We start from the raw sequence: 22,171 nt of genomic DNA, 5'->3' as shown, positions 1-22,171 counted from the left end.
CATTTCTTTGTGTTTACTGTTGTTAGTTAAAGCTGATATTTTACATTTATGAGTCTCTGAACACTGCATAATATTTTACTATTTTAAAACACTCTAGCGGGATATTCCACTAGCACACCAGCGCCGAGATTCTGAACTCCTCTGTTTGAAACTCGGCGTTGCCACCGGTCGGCTGGGCGCCATCTAGAAGGCATAATTGGCAGTGTCTGCAGCAGACACGGTTCTGCTAGGGCAGCGGTTCCCAAACTGGGGGGCATGACTGAGGGGGCGCGTCTGACTGAAATTAAGCGCGGAACCAATGTTCTAACGTCGGATTTCTTTTTACGGTGGACGATAAACAAACCGTGTTTTCAGGTGTGTCAGGATTCATTCTGACAGAGAGTCTAGATCAGGGAGTCCAATACATCTATCGCTCAGTACACGCTGGGATAGTTCGTCATTCAAACAGATCAGCAAGACTGACATGAAACGTGGCCACTGTTTGTTTAATTTGCGGTTTGTTACCATGACTACGCCTCAGTCCGCATAAAGCAGCGCTGATCTGGTGGAGAAATTGTAACCTACAATCTGACATTCATATGAAGTCGAGGGCCTCTGCTGGACAATTTGGAACTTCCACATGATTGACAGCTGTTTCGGCTCAACCTACATGTGTGAATCAGCCTTTTCCCTAAATATGGGTCCATCCTTACTGATAAACACCTGAAAAACTGCTTGAGCATCAGCAGCTCCTGTCCAGATACATAAACCTGACTGATACCATTTAGAGCAAATCATCAGAATAAAGTCAGTGTGATTTTTCAGTCACTTGCTCTGTAAATCTGAATATCAATACAGGAACTGAAGCGCATTTTAAAAAGCTTCAAAGCTTTTTTGAAAAATGATGAGGGGACTGTAAAAAGTAGATGGTGATGACCTGTAGACTGAAACAGTAGATCTCAAGCCATGAAAGTGTGGGCACTCCTGGTCTAGATGTACAGAATGGAGAGGTATTTGACAGGGATAAAAAGAAAAACAGCCACTAATACACTGATAAGACGTAAACTCTCACAAATTGGCACAGATTGAACTTTATCTTTTTTTGCAAAGTGTTTTTAATTTTTGAAATAGCAGACTAATTGAAGGAGCAGTTCAGTGATGTCAAAAAGTAGTTTTATAAAGTCAAGTACAACAGAAATGACTGATATAAAGGTTTTTTTCTCAACAAAGTTAAAATTGGCCTATTTTTGTCAGCATTTTGTTGGTGGGGCGTGACAGATTTTCATCTTCCAACGGGGGGCGTGACAGAAAAAGTTTGGGAACCACTGTGCTAGGGCAAGATAACCGGATTATGTGGGTGGGGTCTTCAAGCGCTGTGTAAGGACCCTGATTGGCAGATAGAGAGGTGCCTGTGCAGAGTGCATAGCTGGAAAAGGGTTTCCTGCTAGGGGCTGCGCGCGGGACGGAGGAAGCGTGAACAGCAATATACCCTCCTTGACTGCAATCAGGGATACCCCAGCAGCGGAAGACAAATTGACTACGCTAAATTAGGAGGAAAATGCGAGAAAATGCATAAATAAAATAGAAAATAAATAAATAAATATAACACTCAGATTCAGAAAGTATTCAGTCATTTTGGCTTACTGTGTAGTGGAACTGACTTTGCATGTATATAATTGCCATTTTTATGCATCAATCTACACTAAATCATCCATAAATACACTTAATTTATTATCAAATACACAAATTCATTGATAACCTGGATGATCCTTTTAATCTCAGGCAAGGAGAACTTAATAGTTCAGACAGTTAAGGGCAGCTGTAGCCTAGTGGTTAAGGTACTGGACTAGTAATCGAAAGGTCACCGGTTCAAGCCCCACCACTGCCAGGCTGCCACTGTTGGGCCCCTAAGCAAGGCCTTTAACCCTCAATTGCTTAGACAATATACTGTCACTGTACTGTAAGTCGCTTTAATAAAAGCATCTGTTAAATGCAGAACATGTAAATGTAACATCTGGTTTTCGCTGAAACAAGCTGAAATGTGGACTCAACTGACCACAGCACACGTTTCCTCTGACTTTTGGTCAATCTGAGATGAGCTCGGTCCAGAGAACTTGGCAGCATTACTGTATAAGTTTATGTATTGCTGTTTGCTTAATAGAGTTTTAGCTTGCATTTCTTGATGAAGCTATGGACTGTGTTATGTTTGGCACAAACCAGTGAGCACCAACTTATTTTTGCTTGCAAAACTGAGCCTTTGGTGGATCCTTCTTTTACACCCAATCATGACACCCTCACCTGTTATCAGTTCATTAACATTCTTATGGAATGTTCCAAAATACTGTAACTTTTTGCCCTGCAACGTTTTTGACACAAGCATTAAATTTGTTTATGCATTTTCTCCCCTTTTTCTCCCGAGTGCGTCCAATTGCCCGATTGCATCAAGCTTCCTCTCCACCAATGCTGACCCCCACTCTGAGGAAAACAAAGCTAACCCACGCCCCCTCCGAGACATGGGCAGCAGCCGTATGCATTTTGTCACCCACACTAGGTGAGTGTATATTTGCGAATCAGCCTTGTGTTCGGGGAGCCACACCCTGATCAATGCACTTTTTCCCCGCCTCTGTGCAGGCATCATCAATCAGTCACGAGGAGTCCCTATCCGGCTTAATACCCTACCCCTATATGAACAACAGGCAAATCGTTGCTCATGTGGCCGCACAGCCCAGCCATTGCATTTTACAAAATGTTAAAAATAAAAGTTAAGTTAAATATTTTGAGTTAAGAAATATTTAGAATTTAAACCTTTTAATAAATACTTTGCAGAAGTCTGTTTGGGAGCGATTACAGCTACATTTCATCTTGGAAACGTTAAGACAAGCTTTTTACACATGCATTTAGGCAGTTTATTCTCTTTTGAATGCTAGATTAAATGGTGAGCAACTGAACAGCCATCTTCAGGTCTCTTCACATATGTTTAATGGGGTTTAATCAAGTTTTTGACTGGGACAGTTAAAAACATTCAAAAACTTTCCTTTGAACCCATTCTGTGTTGTTTTGGCTGTATGCTTCGGGTAATTTTTGGGTCATTGGCTATACCGTTTGTAATAACGTACAACAGTTCTGCTGTTTATTATTTAAACAATATAAATGCATGAAAAGGTTTCCTGTATGTGCATGTAGACAGAAGGTGGGTAGCAGTGTTTTAAGTCAAGTAAATGTGTTTATTTCCAAAGGTTACATAATTACATATTTTTTAAGCCAATATAAATATTTTATTTTAGTTTACTGCCATGTTGTACTTTTAGATCTGATCTGCTCAATAAAACATTACCAAAATATCTAAAACCAAATTTTAAAATGCTGCACCAGATTTCTCTAATGTTTCAAGACTTACAAAACTGTAAACAGATGCGAAGAATCTCACTCTGCCGCTCACAATGGAACCAGAACCTACTTTTATTTTCTCGTCTCTTTGTGTTGGTTTAACAATTAATACGTGTCGAAAGCCACTCTATAGATTCTATAGAATATAATGGCCTTATTCATCTGTTTTATAAGGTTTTAGCTAAAAGAAGTACACAGGGATGTTACATTCATATGGAAACAATCTTTACAAGCTGGAGGGAAGGCCGAGAGAGGGCCTGAGCAAAGCCTAGACACAGTCATTTCATTTTGTTGCCAAAGAGAGCAGAAACACCTCATCCATCACTGTCACCATTGGCTGAAAATGATAGCTGTCCACACAAATCAGTAAATCTAATGAACTCTTTGAAAATAAGCAAATTTATGGACAAAATAGCAGTATCAAATGACAGGATATTTTTAACCCTAACCTAACCCAACAATGATAATTTGAGAAGTTTAACCACTCGTTTAAATCTATCTAAAAGCACAGGGTTTGTAGGAACTCACTAGTACAAGTAATAATGATAGCTGCTCTATAATTAAAAAAAAAGAAATAATATTGTTTGAAAATGCGAAAGTAAAGACGTGGTTATTTGCAGATAAAAGGTGATAATGTTGGATATTAAGGTCACTTATATTCCTACGCCTTCTTACAGTATACACTGATCAGCCATAACATTAAAACCACCTCCTTGTTTCTACACTCACTGTCCATTTTATCAGCTCCACTTACCATACAGGAGCACTTTGTAGTTTTACAATTACTGACTGTAGTCCATCTGTTTCTCTGCATGCTTTGTTAACCCCCTTTCATGCTGTTCTTCAATGGTCAGGATCACTACAGAGTAGGTATTATTTAGGTGGTGGATGATTCTCAGCACTGCAGTGACAATGACATGGTGGTGGTGTGTTAGTGTGTGTTGTGCTGGTATGAGTGGATCAGACACAGCAGCGCTGCTGGAGTTTTTAAAAACTCTTAAGACACTCCTACCTAGTTGGTTCACCTTGTAGATGTAAAGTCTATTGCTGCTGTTTGAGCTGGTCATCTTTGAGATCAGTGGACACAGAACTCTGCCCATGGGGCGCTGTTAGCTGGATATATTTGTGGTTGGTGGACTATTCTCAGTCCAGCAGTGACAGTGCGGTGTTTAAAAACTCCAGCAGCGCTGCTGTGTCTGATCCACTCATACCAGCACAACACACACTAACACACCACCATCTTGTCATTGTCACTGCAGTGCTGAGAACGATCCACCACCCAAATAATACCTGCTCTGTAATGGTCCTGGGAGAGTCCTGACTATTGAAGAACAGGGTGAAAGCAGGCTAAAAAAGTATGTAAAGAAACTACAAAGTGCTTCTAGTGGAAACTACAAAGTGCTTCTATATGGTAAGTGGAGCTGATAAAATGGACAGTGAGTGTAGAAACAAGGAGGTGGTTTTAATGTTATGGTTGATCGGTGTAAATACACACACAATGTTTATGTTTTTACCTCTTAGAATTGAAATGTACACATTTAACTTACTGTGTATGTTTACTTAAACATATTAAACTTTAACTTGTAGTAACCTTTATAAAGCCAAATAATAAAGTTTTGTGAATAAACTTTTAAAATTGTGCAATGCAGCTTGACTTTATAGCCAAAAATGAGGGAAATTTTACAAGCCAATGCAACACCTAATCACAGTCATCTAAAAAGAGAAAACAGTGTCACTGATGTGAAGTACCAGTGTTACAAGCCAAATCCACAAGGTTCATGTGACTACACTGTCAGTAGCTCCTCCTAAAGAACATAAATCAGTCAGTAAGTGAGTGATGTTATAAAATCCTACTTCAGCCTCCTTGCCCTTTTGTCCTGCCACATCTTATTTACTTTCAAAGAGAGCTCGGCTGGATCGGTGCGGTGCATGACTGTTGTGGTGCGTCAGCCTAAGCTAACCAGAGGAAGAGAGGCAAAAGTTCAGCAAAACTTTATGCAAATTGGTGCGGTTACTGCATGTGATTAGGCAATCAGATGCTGGCATTACAAGTGTTTTTTTTTTTTTTTATTCAGCATAATCAAACACAACCACACCTACCAACCATGAGAAGTGGCACTATGCAGCCAATTAAAATGCAATGTGTAGGGTATACGTAGCATGAGTGGGTGGGTAAATGAGTTAATCAGGTAGTTTCAAGACAGGTTAATATAAAATAACACAAATAAAATAATAAAAATAGAAATATATAACAATCTGAATCACAAAAAATAATCCAAATCCATAAAAAAAATTAAAAAAACTAGGGATCAAAAACATTGACACGCCAAACGTGCATTTTGCTACATTGTCAGATTTTATCTGGTATTTTGTCAATAAAGCAACAAATCTAGGCCACTCAGGTGGCGCAGCAGTAAAATACGCTAGCACACCAGAGCTGGGATTTCGAAATCCGGCCGGGCTGGGCGGCTATATGAACAACGTTTGGCTGTTGTTCACTCAGGGAAGGGAGCCGGATAGGGACCTCATAACTGATGAAATTATGACCTCTGCTGGCTGATTGATGATGTCTGCACAGAAAGAGGAATAATGTCGATCAGGGTGTGGCTCTCCGTGCACGAGGCTGGTCGGCATATGAACTCGCCTCGTGCAGGTGAAAAGATACAGTCGGCTACTGCTCATGTGTCAGAAGGGGTGTGTGTCAGTTCGCTCTCCTCAATCAGGGTGGGGGTCAGCACCAGTAGAGAGGAAGCATAATGCAATTGGGTAAAAATTGGACGCATTAAAATCGGGAGAAAAAGGGAGAAAATTCATTTTTAAAAATAAATAAAATTTTTAAAAAGCAACGAATCTACTCAGGATCGCTTATAATCATTCATTTCTATTCAAGTGGCACACTGCTTGTTTTATTACTCAAACAGGAATTATTACCAAAAATTGTATTTTATAAAATTTAGACCTTCAGTCTCTTTTAGCAGAGGCTAAATTTAAAAATACATTCAAGTCAATCTTACAAGATTGTAAACATTTGTTGGTCATTAGATGTATTTGCTCGTGGATGAAGATCTAAGCGTGGAGTTTGGAGGCAGGATGGGCCTCACACACGCAATCACAAGAGCAGCATTTAAAAAGTATGAGCTTACAGAGCTTTATTTATGTCTGTCTGGACTGGCATCCTCCCAATGTTTACAGACTGACTGCTGTATATGTCTCAACATTTAACAGAAAAATTGGTTTTAATAGAAAAATGGTTTTAAGTGCGCCGCTCATCTGTCAGATGGAACTAAAGCCAAAACCAAACAAGGTACAGGATGGTCTGCAACTCATCTGATTATCATTTAAAGAGAGTCAGGTTATATAGTATAATATTAAAAGATAATATTATTTCACCACAGCACATAGCACATTGATAGAGCTTTACAAATCTACCTTACTTATGAAGCTATTCAAGATCTCTATGGGGAATCCCAAAAAAAAACACTTTTAATAAGGTTTAAATGTCATATAAAACACAAATTATCTGTGATCTGAGCTCCAGGTGCAATAGGTTGCTCAACAATACATTAATCTGAATACAGGAGCAAGTCACGTCTTGCTCAAGGTTCAAAAGAAACAAAATAAAGTAGCCTTTTCAAAGTCTTGAATAGAACCCCATTGAAATTTAGCAGGACCCTAAACAGGCAGTTTTTGCTCAAATGCTTTCCAACATGGCTAAATTAAAGCAATTCAGCAATGGAAGGTGGGCCAAAATTCCTCCAAAGTGTGATTCGAGTTATCAAAAGTGTTCGGTCTGCAGTTGCTGCTGACATAAGTGATATAAATGTTACATAAAGCTTTTTCTTCAATTAATGAAATGCTTTCTAAACTGGGTTTGTGTTTACTCAGGTTTTTCTTGTCCTGTGTTAGATTTTGTGTGATGATCTGAAACTAATTAGTGTAAGAAATATAAACAATCTGAGACAACATCAAATCTCTAATTCTTATATATTGTCTATTAGACTTTAAAAAAAATCCAACATTACAAATGCTTGGTACATTTATAACTGTCAGTTATAAATTTAAAAAACACCTAAAGGATTGTTTACATTTTTAAATACCAAAACTAAATTAATTTCTAATTAGTTTCAATCACAATGTAAATAACTCATAGTTGTCTGAAAGAGGAAAGAGGAATAACGTGGTTCCCATATTTCCTCAGCTGCTCTCTTAAAGCCAATTTTTTCATGCCATTACAAGTCACTGGCTCACCAAAGAGACTGGGTAAAATAACAGATTAATTCTGGTAATTGCTCTAAATTTACACTTGATGAAAGGCGTCTCCTGAGTCGCAGGGCTGAATGATGTCGGCTGAGTTCGTTCATTTGGGATAACTGGCAGACTGGCTGAACACTGAGATCTCTGTTGGCTATTTCCAGCAGCTCAGTAGCTGGCTCTGTTGACAGTTTACTTAAGTAGCGAAGGACTGTTTTACCATTTCTGGGATGCCTCAGCTATCACACTACACAGGCATTCACAAGAGGGAGACTGTTTTTCTTTGTTTTTGATATTGCAGTTTATACTTTCTTGGTAGGAACCAGGTCAGACATCAGCGCAGACAGAACCACGGCTAACAGTAATGACTGATAAGGGAGTCTGATGATGGAAAAGAATTTAGACACATATTTGTTTGTTCCTATAAAATGGTCCCTTTGGGGTCAGTGACCCCAACACATTGCTTTAACATGTGTAACAGAGGGACATGTAATAAAAATAAATATGGTTTAATCTGGCAGTTAATACCAAACAACATTAAAAGGTGACATGGAAATATGAAGAGTGGAAATTGTTACACCCCTATGACAATTATGGTCCCCAAAAGCAAAGCATGCAACAGTCAATAACGACTTCTTTATAAGTTCACAAAGAAAAACTGTATGTACTGTATGTATTGAGTTAAAAACAGTCAGTGTTACATACATTGTATAGACTGAACAATTAAAAGTTAAATACAAAATTCCTCTTTGACTCTAAAATTTGACTGATCCAATTATTTATCCTTTACAGTAACTAAGCTGACTCTGGTCAAGCTAATAATGCAAAATGGCACATGCATTATACTTGTACAGTGTTACCTTGAAACTCAACATCAGTTGGTACTGGGACTGGTGTTGAGTTTACAAGGCGTTGAGTTTACAAGGCGTTGAGTTTCAAGGTATTTTTTCCTATATGTATGGGAAACCTATTGATGTGTTCCATGGTCCCGTAGACTTGCATATATTTTAGGCTTATGTAAAATAATGGGCTTGTTTTTGACACTTATAAACTGAAAATAACACAAATATAATATAAACACAGTGAAATAAAAAGCTGATTCTTACAATTTCTTAGAACTCCGAGTTATAACACAAGTTTAAAAGTGAAACAGGAGGAAAATTCAGCTAAACACAGATACATGTGAAGCTTTCAGAGTGAATCTGATGGTTATTCCACACAAATGCAGTTTCGTCTCATTTTTACACTTTGATGACGTATTACCGTACCTCTCAAGCCGAGCGCTGAACAAAGAGACTGTTTATTGTTAATTTGAAATTAAATAAGTTAATTAAAAAAAAAACTGAACGCGTTGAATTGAAGGGAAACATTGAGTTTAAGGGAAACGTTGAGTTTAAGGGTACCAATTTTTCAACGAAGGGCATTGAGTTTCAAAGATTTTGAGTTTAGGGACGTTGAGTTACGAGGTACCGCTGTATTATGCTTGTGAGCTTTGAAATTAAACCTAAAAAAATACAAAACATTCAGAGAAAAGAAGTTTAATGACAACACATTGACTAACATGAGAGAGATCTGTCTCAATTCCCAAGAATCAGCGTGGAATTCTAGAAGGTCCTTGATTTATCAGTGAAAAGGCACTGATGTTCGGGAGCATAGTTTAGTTATACATCTTCTTAATATCAACATTATGATGCCATCTGTCCAGTTTCCTTTAGTCCTTTGGTTTTTCTTTAAATGATAGTTGCATTGCATTTCTCACTGAAGCTCTGGTATTTCTAATTCTTACTAATATAAAAAAAAAAAACAGCTGGTCTGTGACTGTTCCACTTTAAGACGGGGTCCTAATTTTCATATGGATGATCTGTGTCATAACAACAAACATCAGACACATTTGGAGCAAAACAAATCTAACTGGACTGTATTGGAAATGTGTAAAATTTAATTTAAGACTGATTTACTATTTTAGGCCAGTACTGACCCAATACTGACTCACCTGTATGAGATAAGGTCAGTTAGGCATATTTATTTAATGAAGCAAATACACTTGTGTGATGGGGACAAAAAATTAATCTTCATCATTAATTTATTTTATTCTTTTTTTAATTTATTTTATTCCAGCGTGTTATTAAATTTACTTGAACCAATTGTCAGGATAAAACACTTACAGTCATAAGTGGTCAGATGATGTCTTTCTAACATTATTATGTTACCAGTAATGGTTATTTTAATGACGGGTTTTATTATGTGTAATGTCATAGCAGCTTGGGTCACATGCTAAGAGCCTGTCATGATGACATATAATAAAAAGCTGTCATGATGATTGCTGTTACTAGAAGAGTAATGTTATACTACCAATGATAATTGTTATGACCTCTCACAAGGGATCCCAATAATTACTTAATTCCCTCAACGTAATTATTAGAGCAGATTATGAAAGGACATTTAAATTCACTTTGAGGCTCAACCTCAGTCCACTTATGCCAGATTCTTTCACAGAAAGTTGACTATCATTCTAATCCAAGCCAAACTATTTTTATGCATTTATATTTTCACTTAAATAACACTTGAGCAATTAAATATTACAATCAAAAACTGTAAAACTGTTTTGTCAGCATGAAGCTGTTTCCTGAGGTATGAAGAATATTAAAAGTGGATCTCTATGCATCCGGGTAGATATTTTGCATCGTGTCCGAGTGTAAAGGTGGATATCTGCTTATCATCTCATAATAAATATACTTATTCGTGTCCAGATAAGCTTTAATGTACCAACTACAGCTTTATTCATTATGACTTAGCATGCTTAATCAGTACTTAAGGACAGTGATAGCCTAAAGGGTAGAGCTTTGGGCTATTAATCGAAAGATTGTCGGTTCAAATCAAGGCTCTGCAATGCAGCCACTGTTGGGCCCTTGAGCAAGGGCTTAACTCTGTCCACTGCAGGGTCACTGTGCAATGGCTGACCCTGCGCTCTGACCCCAGCTTTCAAAAGCTGGGATATGCGTGAAATGCATTTTATTGTACTGTACATGTGTATAAGTGTATATGGCAAATAAAGGCATTCATCATCTACTTGTGCTTTAGTAATAAATATTAATGGAAATTAATATTTATATTCATCAAGCTGAACTAGTTCTGCACACTGGTTTATGTTCACCTTACTGTTCAACATAACTGCCATGTTTACATGTCACAATAAGCTTCACTAAATAAAGGATTAAGACTTGTGTTTTACACTTTGATGGGATGCTATAAGCAAACACAGAGCGTCATATATTGGTAACAGCCAACATAAAATTGTTCTTAAACTAGACTAGTTTTTTTTGAATGATTAATTATTATTCATTAATAATGAATTAATTTAATTATTACTACTATTTATTTTATTTTATTACTATCCGTAGTCAAAGACTAATTTACAAAACATAGTTTGTAACAAAAATGGGGACCCGAGTCGCACATAGGTCTTCACATGACTTCAGACTCGACTCGGACTCGTTTCAAATGACTCGGACACGACTCGTGACTCGCATAAAATGACTTGTGTCCAACAAAAGTCAGCAACATTAATTATGTGTGACAGTTATAATTATATATATATATATATATATATATATATATATATATATATATATATATATATATATATATATATATTTATTTATTTATAGCCTTTAACTGGTACCTGGGAAAGTAAAGGCATGAAGTAAAATGGCAACATACAGTCGCAATTCTGTTGTTTTTTATCTGAACTTACAGACTATTTGTTTATTTCTATGCTACATTTCCAATATATGTTTTGTGTAGATTAAATTGACTCGTGACTTGACTCAGACTCTAGCCTAAAGACTCGTGACTTGACTCAGACTCTAGCCTAAAGACTCGTGACTTGACTCAGACTCTAGCCTAAAGACTCGTGACTTGACTCAGACTCTAGCCTAAAGACTCGTGACTTGACTCAGACTCTAGCCTAAAGACTCGTGACTTGACTTAGACTCTAGCCTAAAGACTCGTGACTTGACTCGAACTCTAGCCTAAAGACTCGTGACTTGACTCGGACTCTAGCCTAAAGACTCGTGACTTGACTCAGACTCGTATTTTGTGACTTGTGAACATCTCTGATTTGTAATAGTTTCAAATTTGAAAGTCTATTATTACACAACTTCTATACTGCTTGTGCTAGCCCACCAATGCTGAAGCCCTGAGATGGATTGGTGCCCTGTGCAGGGTGTTTCCCGGTGGAACCAGATCTGCCGCTAAATGAAACAAAACTTCTATACTTAATGATTATGTAGCCTATCGTCAACAGAAAAGAAGGCAATCATTAATTATAATTATGTGTAAAACATTATTTGCCAGTCAAATTGTCAGAATTCTGACAGACCTAGATTGAAGTTTCTTCAGTGTGTGGATGTGATGTGAACAAAATGCTTGCAGTACTTTTACTAGCCATTTCATGAAAAGACTCATAAGCACAGTGGGCTGAAGGAAGCTGACTGCTCCTGAAGACTAATTGGAGGAATCGATTATAATTAGCACACGTTTTCAAGTGACACCGGCCTCAGTGGGCTGGTTCATGTCACATTACAGTGGAGGGCAAGAAGAACTAACTTTCATACAACAGAGTGGCAAAAGTCAAATAAACAAAGTCAAAACATGATTTCCTGTGCCCTGTTCCCGCTCTGTCTGGAAACAGGATATATTATTTGATTACACTGAACAGGTAACAGAAAAACCAGGCGGGTAAACAGGTTCCATCGTCCTAGTGAGAATCAATTAAAGTGTTTCCTTTAACCGAGGGGGAAAAAACGAAGCCTTTTTATGTTTTCAGTAGTCATCAACAGAACAGATTACTCAACTGCACAAGCTGATTTAGTTTAAAATGAAATATCCCTAAAATCAAGCCTGACAGCTCAAACACATCATTACGTTACAATCTAAACCTCACTAGCGCATGTTTGGCAGCTCGTAGTCTGGGTTATATCACAGGTAAACATGTCTGATAAGCGTACGCACTACTGATTAAGGATTTTAGGATCTGTCCTGTGGATAGTCGTATTAGTTATTGATAACGAGCGTGGATGTGCCACTGTCTGTGCAGCTGCTGGATCCTTTGTTTGATAACACAGCATTAAAAAGGGAGAAAAAATAGCTGTCATAAACAATTACAATAAAAGCTATCAAAGCAGAGCTGCTATCAGAGGTTTGGGAATTCTGGGAGCGTCTGCACTGATGAAATGTTTTGCTTATACTCTGTGGTTTAATGACGTTGTTTGGAAGGTGACATTATCATTTACATTTACATTTTCAGCATTTAGCAGACGCTCTTATCCAGAGCGACTTACAGAAGTGCTTCCACAGTGAACATTTCATTCCTTAAGTTTAGATAGACAACAGTCGAAGAACACAACTCTGCTAAAACCTGTTAGAACCAAAGTGCCTTTTTTCTTTTTTCTTTTTTTTTTTTTTAAATGGAAAAGATTGGAATAAAGTGTTAGTAAATAAGTACAAATCAGCCTAAGTGTTTAGTAAAAAGGTGTGTTTTTAATCGTTTTTTAAAGACTCAGCTGTTCGGACAGACAGAGGAAGTTCGTTCCACCATTTGGGCGCTAGAACAGAGAACAGCCTTGATGCTTGTCTTCCTTTAGTCCTGGATGGAGGCTCAAGTCGAGCTAGACTAGAGGCTCGGAGGTTGCGTGGTACAGATGTGGTATCAATGTTTTATGAAACTGAGAGTCCCTGAGAGCAGGCCGGTCGGATAAATAAAACAAATGTTTCCCGTTTCTAACGGTGTACGATAGTAGGAGCAGAGAACAAGACCTGCCATACTGAACTGGCAGAGGCACCTGCTGCTCTCAGCGTCTGGTACACAGTGTACAGCACATACTTACGCTATACGGCCAAAAGTATTCGGATATCTAAATGAGCACATTGGACATCCCATTTTAAAACCAAAGGGTACTAAGTTACAGTGACCTTTATGTGATCTTTTCAGCTATAACAGTAGTAACTCTTCTGAGAAGGCCTCTCACAAGACTTTAAAGTATGTATGTTGGAATTTGTGCCCATTTAGTCAAAAGAGCATTTGTACGGGGGCACTGATGATGGTCAAGAAATCCTCAATTGATGTTCCAGTTCATTCCAGAACTATTCACTGGGGCTGAGGCCAAGGCTATGTGAAGGCCACTGGAGTTTCTTTCTGCATGTCTTTGGACTGTGGGAGAACATGCAAACTCCACATGCAAACTCCACACAGAAAGGACCCGGCCCACTCCACCTGGGAATCGAACCCAGGACCTTCTTGCTGTGAGGCGACGGTGCTACCCACTGAGCCACCGTGCCGCCCATCTGGAGTTTCTTTAAACCAAGTTTTTCTTCATGTCTTTATAGAGCTTGCTTTGTGTATAAGGGCAAAGTCATGCTGAAACAGGAAAGGGCCTTCCCTACACTGTTGCTGCAAAGTTGGAAGCATATTATTTCCTTTATATAGTTGATTTGTTATACCTGTTGCTAATGGCTGTGGTCAAAACAAAACAATCAGAATGAGTGAGCTATTAGTTTCAAAACATTGTGTCTATATACGGTTTATACATACTTCTAAGACACTTAATGGTCAAACGTATGTGGACATCTGAACATAATATTGTTGACATGTCATTTCAAATTATTATGGTGGATAATAACATTATGGGCATCAACAATGAGTTGACTCTCTTCCACCCTATTTGCTGCTATAGTCGGCAGTTGTAGTATATTGGATAAGGTACTGGACTAGTAATCGAAAGCTTGCAGGTTCAGGCTCCACCACCACGGCCTTTGAGCCAGGCCCTTAACATTCAATTGCTTAGACAATATACTGTCCCAGTACTGTAAGTCACTTTGGATAAAAGCGTCTGCTAAGTACTGAAAATGTAATTGTATAAAACACTCCACTCTTCTAGACAGGCTTTTCCATAAAAAATTGGAGGGTGGTAATTAATGCCAATTTCATTAAAAAATAAATACATTAAAAAAAAATCAATTTCAAAATTGTTTAGAGTGTGAGGTCAGGGGTGAAAATGAATAATTTAATGCTTGACTATCCTTTAATCGCATGTATTATGTTTTTTGTATGTGTGTAAAAAAAATGGAAATCATATATATTTTTTTTTGATACACTGGTTAGTCATGTGGCTAAGAAAAAAATAAGAAAACAAATTATCGCTGGCAAAATTATCGCATTTTTACAGACATTTAAAAATACTGCTAGAGCTAATCGGCCAGCCAAGGTCTGCCCAGCTAGTAAAAGGTCCACATTATTTATTTATTTATTTATTAGGATTTTAACATCGTGTTTTACACACTTTGGTTACAAACAGTAGTTAATCGTTACACAGCGTTCATTAGTTCACAAACTTATTTGCAAACAGTCATGGCCAAGTTAGTATCTCTAATTCACCTCACTTGCATGTCTTTGGACTGTGGGAGGAAACCGGAGCTCCCAGAGGAAACCCACGCAGACATGGGGAGAACATGCAAACTCCACACAGAAAGGACCCAGACCGCCCCACCTGGGGATCGAACCCAGGACCTTCTTGCTGTGCGGCGACAGTGCTGCCCGCCCACCAAGCCACCGTGCTGCCCAAACGGTCCACATTAAACTGGTTTGAAAGCACTGCCTCATGAGTAACATAATGCTCTGTTGGAAGTCCTTCTGGTACCTTTTGTATTGATCTAAAAGAAAGCTAAGCTATTTCAGCAGATTGGTACAAAAAGTTCCAGTTTACTGTGTGAGGGAAAATGCATTCATTTTTTGAAGGTGATAAAAAATAGACTATCCAGAAGAACTTCTGCAGAAAGCAGACAGAGGCAAGGATTAAACCCGGGTCCCCAGAATCCTGATGCTGTTCAGCATCAGTTTTACATGCTGTGCCGCTCCAGCTCAAGTACTGTTTTATCCAAATAAAGCAGGATTATATATCATACATCATGGGAAGGGCTACCAGACGAGGTAAAATGAATTTACAAATAATGAGGATATAGTCGGTCCAGTAAATCCCACACAAAAAAATGAAGCATAACGAAGAACAACTTTGACGTCCAGAGAAAACACAGCTTTGATAAAGCGGCCGGTACTCGAAAGAAAGATGAGACCGCACAGGGAGTGAGAATGTAAAGGTCCTTGCTTGCTGTTGGAAATCTATACCAAGACCATACCTTCAAACTAAATCCACCTCTAAATTTATCCTGCCTTCGCTGTGTAGAGCCTAATTGATGTAGGCATTCACAAACCTCTGATGTATGTCAGTGCAGGCACCTGGAACAGAGATGACAGCCGTGCTTCCACAACCCAAACCATTTTGACTCCAAATATCCGGCGAGTCATCGCTCACAGTAGAGTGTGTCTGGACTCAGGGTGGCTCCAGCAGCTCTGCGTTTCAGTCTGGGCCTGGCAAACCGCCTCCCCACCGGGCCGACCACAGGCCACGCGCATGAATACACTTCTATTACGCTCGACCCGACCTGAGGACTTAAGCTGCCCTTCAGCATTTCTCAACCGGCTAAATAAATCCAAGTGCTAAATATATCTGGATCATCATTAACTCTGGCCACCCATCAGGTTCTTAGGAGAAGAGCAGAATCCACAAGACAAACAGTTATCTAAAAGTATTTAAAAACATAACCAGGTAAACAGAGTAGATAAACAAACACGTCTGGAAAGTTTTGCAGCTCAATGTTCTTTTATTCACTGCAATCCAGTAAAATTACACCTTAAACTTTTTAATGTTTGTCTATGGTTAATTAGGAGTCGAAGTTAAACTCTGACGCAGATAACACTAATTTGCATACCCCTCAGTCAGAAATGTACCATATGTCAACTAAAATGAATCGCTTAGAATAAAAACAAGACATAAACCTCTAATGTTACCTTAAATGTCACTAAAACATGACCTTTCAAACCATTACCAATATTCTATGTATAATTCCCACTTCTGGAAAAGTTGAGACATTTTGTACAATGCAATAAAGGCAAGAATTTGTCATTTTTTAACTCTCAGACAAAAGTAGTTTTAATAGTTTTCACTGATCAACTTGATAGTATTTTGTAAATATAAACAAATCTGATGCCTGTAACACACTCAAAAAAGCTGGGACAAGGGCAACATAACCATGTATATAAGAAGCAAGTGAACTGATAGCTGGTGAGAGTATCATGAGGATAAAACAGGATCCACCAAAGGCTCAGTTTCTGCAAGCAATGTTGAGTCATGGCTCACCACTGTGTGCCAAACTTCATGACAAAATTCATTCCTGACCACACAATAGCAAATACTCTATTACTGATGTCTATTCCTATCAATCATAAATAATATTGTGAAATAAATATGTGTGACCTTCAAGCCCTAATAATGGATAATCAAACAACTGCAACAACAAACAGTTGAGCAACTGAAGTCTCTTGTAAGGACAAAAAATCCACTTGCAAACCTGCAGCAATTAGTATCCTTAGCTTCAAGTGAAAACATTTCATAACCATGACTAAATCCTGGTCAGGGTTGAGGTGAGTGCTTTTCACTGGGCAAAAGGTAGGACACGCGCAGGACAGGTCACCAGCCCACCACAGGGCAGGCAGGCAAGCAAGCAAGCAAACAAACACACACACACACACACACACAAACTTATACCTAGGGGCAATTTTGTATCTCCAATTAGCCTGACTGCTTGTCTTTAGACTGTGGGAGGAAACCGGAGCACTCAGAAAAAAGCCACACAGACACGGGAAAAACATTCAAACTCCACACTGAAATGACCCAGATCGCTCCATTTAGGGAATCAAACCCAGGACCTTCCTGCTGTGAGATGACAGGGCTCGGTGGTTACAGACAGCGTCTACAACCAGTCCATAATGTTACGGGGAGGACGCGGTCTGGATTGTCAGCCCTTCACGTCTTACATGAATTAACTTCCTATAAGATTATTATTATTTATTCCTAAACTTAAAATCATGATTTTTGAATATCAATCACTTCTAATAAACTGGGTGTCAATAGCTGTTTTACTTGTGAGGTTGTCCCTGAAGAAACTGGTGATCCTGCATATCCCACCATATCCAGAGTAAAATTTTACTCGGCATTAAATGAAACTCATTTGACAAAATGCACTTCACAATCTGAAAGGTTTTGAACATGTGAAATGATGTGAAATGTGAAATGAGGGAAGCACTGTTGCTATTGGAAAGTAAACTGTGGTGTGTGCAGGCATTACCTGCTGATCTTTATAAAACAGCTGGAACACAGTAAAGCTGCTAACAGATCCAGATTTTTTTCTTTCTTTATGAAAAAGTTCTGCACACTGTCACACTGCTGAACTTTGCCACCTGGCTACCTGTAATTAGGCAGAGGTGGACAGTGCGCTCGTAAATACTGTATATTAATGTAAAAAACAGGCCTCGGTCATTTTCACATGCCCTAATCAAATTTACAACAGTTGAAACGGTCATATAACCAAATTGCCATCGTAGCAAAAACAAGGCCTGTGGGATTGATAGAAACTGGAAGCAGAGAGAGAGAGTCTGGATGAACGAGGGCCTACGAAAGCAGGTCCTGCCAAATTTTGCACCTGGTGTTACAAGACGCAGCCAAGTGAACTAGCAGTGTGTCAGGCAAAATGTTAAAGTCTTTTCACTGGGCTGGTGGGGTTTCAAGGGAAATTAAGACTACAGGCAGCATCTACAACCAGTCCATCATGTTACGGGGGAGAGCGCGGTCTGAATTACCAGCCCTTCACATCTTACATGAATTAACTTCTCATAGCTTGTCCTTCTAAACTCAAAATCATGATTTTTAAATAATAGATTTTAAATATTTAGAGACCCAGAATATCTATGTGGATCCCAATTATTGAGTTAATTTGATTTAGCCACACCCATTTCTAACGTGTATTTTTTGTAATTTTTTTTTAATTATATTGTAGAACAAAACAGAATACCTTTATTTGTCATGTATACATATACACGAGTACAGTACAATAAAATGATTTTCTGCATATCCCAGCTTGTTCGGAAGCTGGGGTCAGAGCACAGGGTCAGCCATTGTACAGCGCCCCTGGAGCAGACAGAATTAAGGGCCTTGCTCAAAAGCCCAACAGTAGCTGCATGGCAGAGCCAGGATTCAAACCCACAATCTTCTGATTAATAGCCAAGAGCTCTACCCACTAAGCTACCACTGTCCCTTTTCCCATTTATGTGGCAACAGTTTGGAGAAGGTCCTGTCCTGTTCAGGTATGACTGTGTCCCTGTGCACAAAGCAAGGTCTATAAAGATGTGGTTTGACAAGTTTGGTGAGGAGGAACTCCAGTGGCCAGAGCAGAGCCCTGACCTCAACCTCACTGAGCACCTTAAAAATGAACTAAAATGCAAGCCAGGTCTTCTCATCCAGCGTCAGCGCCTGACCTCAAATTTCCACAGACACATTTGACAATCTAAACAACTTTTTCAAAAAAAGTGGAGGCACAAATGGTTAGGTGGGCACATCATTAATTATGCCCATGGTATCAAAATAAGGTGGAGAATCATTAAGTAAATCTATGATATTAAATAAATGTGGGTTCTTAAAAAGGTTTCCACACTTTTTAAAACTATTTATTAAGAATTTCAAAAACAATTTACATCACTTTTCTACATAGTCACCTTCTGATGCATTTTTCCCAGCGTTGTACCAACTTTTAATGCCATCAGCAAAAAATGTTTTTGATGCACCGCTGCTTTCACATCATCCCTACATGAAAATCTTCTCTCCCTTAAAACTTCTTTAAGCGGTCCAAAAAGGTGGAAATCAGATGGTGCTAAATCAGGACTATAAGCTCTCTTTCAGACATGACCAGTTATTACACCTCCCACCCTCCAATTAAAATATAAAAGTGCAGAAACTTAAAGTGGCAGTGGTAGCTTAATGGTTAAAGGACTGGACTAATGATCAGAAGGTCACTGGTTTAAGTCCAACCACCAAGTTGCCACTGTTGTGCTCCTGAACAAGGCTCTTAACCCTCAGTTGTTTGCATTGTATTTATCAGCAGTTGTAAGTCACTCTGGATAAAAGTGTCTGCAAAATAACATAAATGTAAATGAAATCTATTTATTGAACACATTTAACATTTGCCTGTGTCTTTATTCTTTTTGTCTAATATAAACATAAAAAGCCTAAAACCTAGCTTGCTGGATAAGTGCAATTTTAATCTAGGAGTCTTATACATCATCTTAGCGGGTGTTTGGGTATCTGCAAAAACACGATTGGCTAATGTCCACGGGGGAGATGCCTAAACAGCCTGGCCATTGGGAGGAACACTTGTCAGAGGCATCTGGTGTGAAAACTGGTATATTAACATTATGTAGATTATACTGGCTTATTTCCACAATATAGAAACAATCAATGGAATGTGTTTGCTTAAAATCTGTCACTCATTTTTTTTTTAAGCCATTCCAAAAAAACACACTGTGATGGGCCAATTTTAAATAATCAGAAACCATCTAAAAATGTACATGGTATAACATTGCACATTTGTGATTATGAGCATTATAAAGGTTGCACTGTGTGTAACCAAGCTCCCACATGAGAAATCTATTATTGTTAGCTTTTCCTTTATGTCAAATGTGAACTGCCTTAAATGCTAAGCAATAATTTTTGCTTTTGGTATAGCATTTAAGATTATGACAGAAAGTTGGTAAAGTGCACCACTGAGGATCAGCCATGAAAATATGAATATGTGAAAGGCACTAGAGGTCAGTGTAAGGATCCGATTGGCATCCTGTTGAAACAACACTGGAAAATATGCAAAACTAGATCAAGCTGTTCCAAAAGTCAGTGTGAATGTCCTGTATTATTCAAGGCTGTATACATCTCTATAACCAGCTTCTTTAACACAGCTACACGTGTTTAAAATAAATATGGTGATTACACAGTTTTTATTATATGAGATTTTTCTTTTGTTTTACTAGTCATTTTCAGTTCCATCAACTATAAACATACAATCCCATCCACCAATTTTTTTGCACCCATTTTAAATGAGTACAAAGTAATATAAGAAATGTATGTTTTGTTGAATTTGTTTAAATTTAAGAAAATTCACTAAAAGAAAAAATAACCCTGCATCAAAAATAAATATTTTGATCAACACCACTATTGTAGGCACCGCTGCATTTAATATCTGGTACAACCTCCCAAAAAACAGCACATAGTCTGCTCTTAGAATTTTTTATGATGTTGGAAAATACAGAGCTGGACAAATTGAGACCGTCTTCTTTACAAAATCTTTCCAGATCAGTTCTATATACAATTTGTCAGACACAGACTATGAGGATCAGTGAAATAAAATTATCTGATAAGCTTAATCATAGATATTGGATCATTTCAGTGCATTAGTGGCATTATTGCCATGAAGTTTTTGTATTGCTGATACTAGTGTACCAGGACGAACATCCAGTTCTTTATAGTCTGGTACTGCTTATACAGTTAAAGTCAAGTTTCGTTCGTATTTTATTTATTTATTTATTAGGATTTTAACGTCATGTTTACACACTTCGGTTACATTCATGACAGGACAGGTAGTTACTGGTTACACAAGATTCATCAGTTCAAGTCTTTAATGTCAAACACAGTCACAGACAATTCTGAATCTCCAATTTGCCTCACTTGCATGTTTTTTGGACTGTGGGAGAAAACCAGAGCTCTTGGAGGAAACCCACACAGACACGGGGAGAACATGAAAACTCCACACAGAAAGAACCCAGACCGCCCCACCTGGGAATCAAATCCAGGATCTTCTTGCTGTAAGGCGACAGTGCTACCCACTGAGCCACGGTGTCACCCAGTTGTGTTCTTAATGTAAGAGCAAAACACAAGTTTGTCTGAATGCAATGAAAATAAATAAATAAATAAATAGTGTGTAAAGGTATGTACAGGGCCAGCAATTTAAGCAGCTTCTAATACATGGTATATGGTATGACCTGTATGACCCTTTCCCTACAAACAATTTCAACGTCAATTGCATGTACAAGCTGGGTTTAAAGACTGCTCCAGGCCTTTGAGCAATTATGGGAGATTTTATTTATTTATTGATTAATTGATTGATTGATTGTATATGTGAAGCTCAGCAACACTGCTCAATCTGATCTATTCTTCCCAGCACAATATGGACTACTTACTCAGGACTGCCCCACTAATCCTATGTCATCGTGCCACCTGATCACAGTATCAAAACTATTAAAATTTATAAACATCACAAATTTCTGGCTATGAACCAATGACCCCTGGAAGTTCTTGGAACCCAGTTTAAAACCCACAGGCCTAAATTACAAAGATATGTCCTATGCCCAGGCTGACAGAAGCAGCCTTTATTCCACTTTCTGTTTTCTTCCTAAACCTTTAAGCTTCAGTTTTTTTCATGCTGAGGTGTCAAAATTATCCCCGGTGTTTAAACAAGGTGTTGATATTTCCATGCTGTTGTGTGCAACAGTTTTTGTACTGTTCCTGAACAGTTCAGACAGTTCTTTCAGGATGTTCAGACTACGCAAGTCAAAAGA

General features: G+C 38.3%; 1 protein-coding gene across 1 annotated transcript in view; it reads right to left on the bottom strand.

The window, feature by feature from the left end:
* Positions 1 to 22,171, bottom strand: part of supt3h (SPT3 homolog, SAGA and STAGA complex component) — a 198,488-nt gene that overhangs the window by 66,839 nt on the left and 109,478 nt on the right. The window lies entirely within an intron of this gene.

This window comes from Trichomycterus rosablanca, chromosome 13 (genome assembly GCF_030014385.1).
Source record: "Trichomycterus rosablanca isolate fTriRos1 chromosome 13, fTriRos1.hap1, whole genome shotgun sequence".
Classification (NCBI taxonomy): Eukaryota; Metazoa; Chordata; class Actinopteri; order Siluriformes; family Trichomycteridae; genus Trichomycterus; species Trichomycterus rosablanca.
Note: the sequence above shows the minus strand (reverse complement) of the source record. Positions and strands in the feature narration are given on the sequence as shown.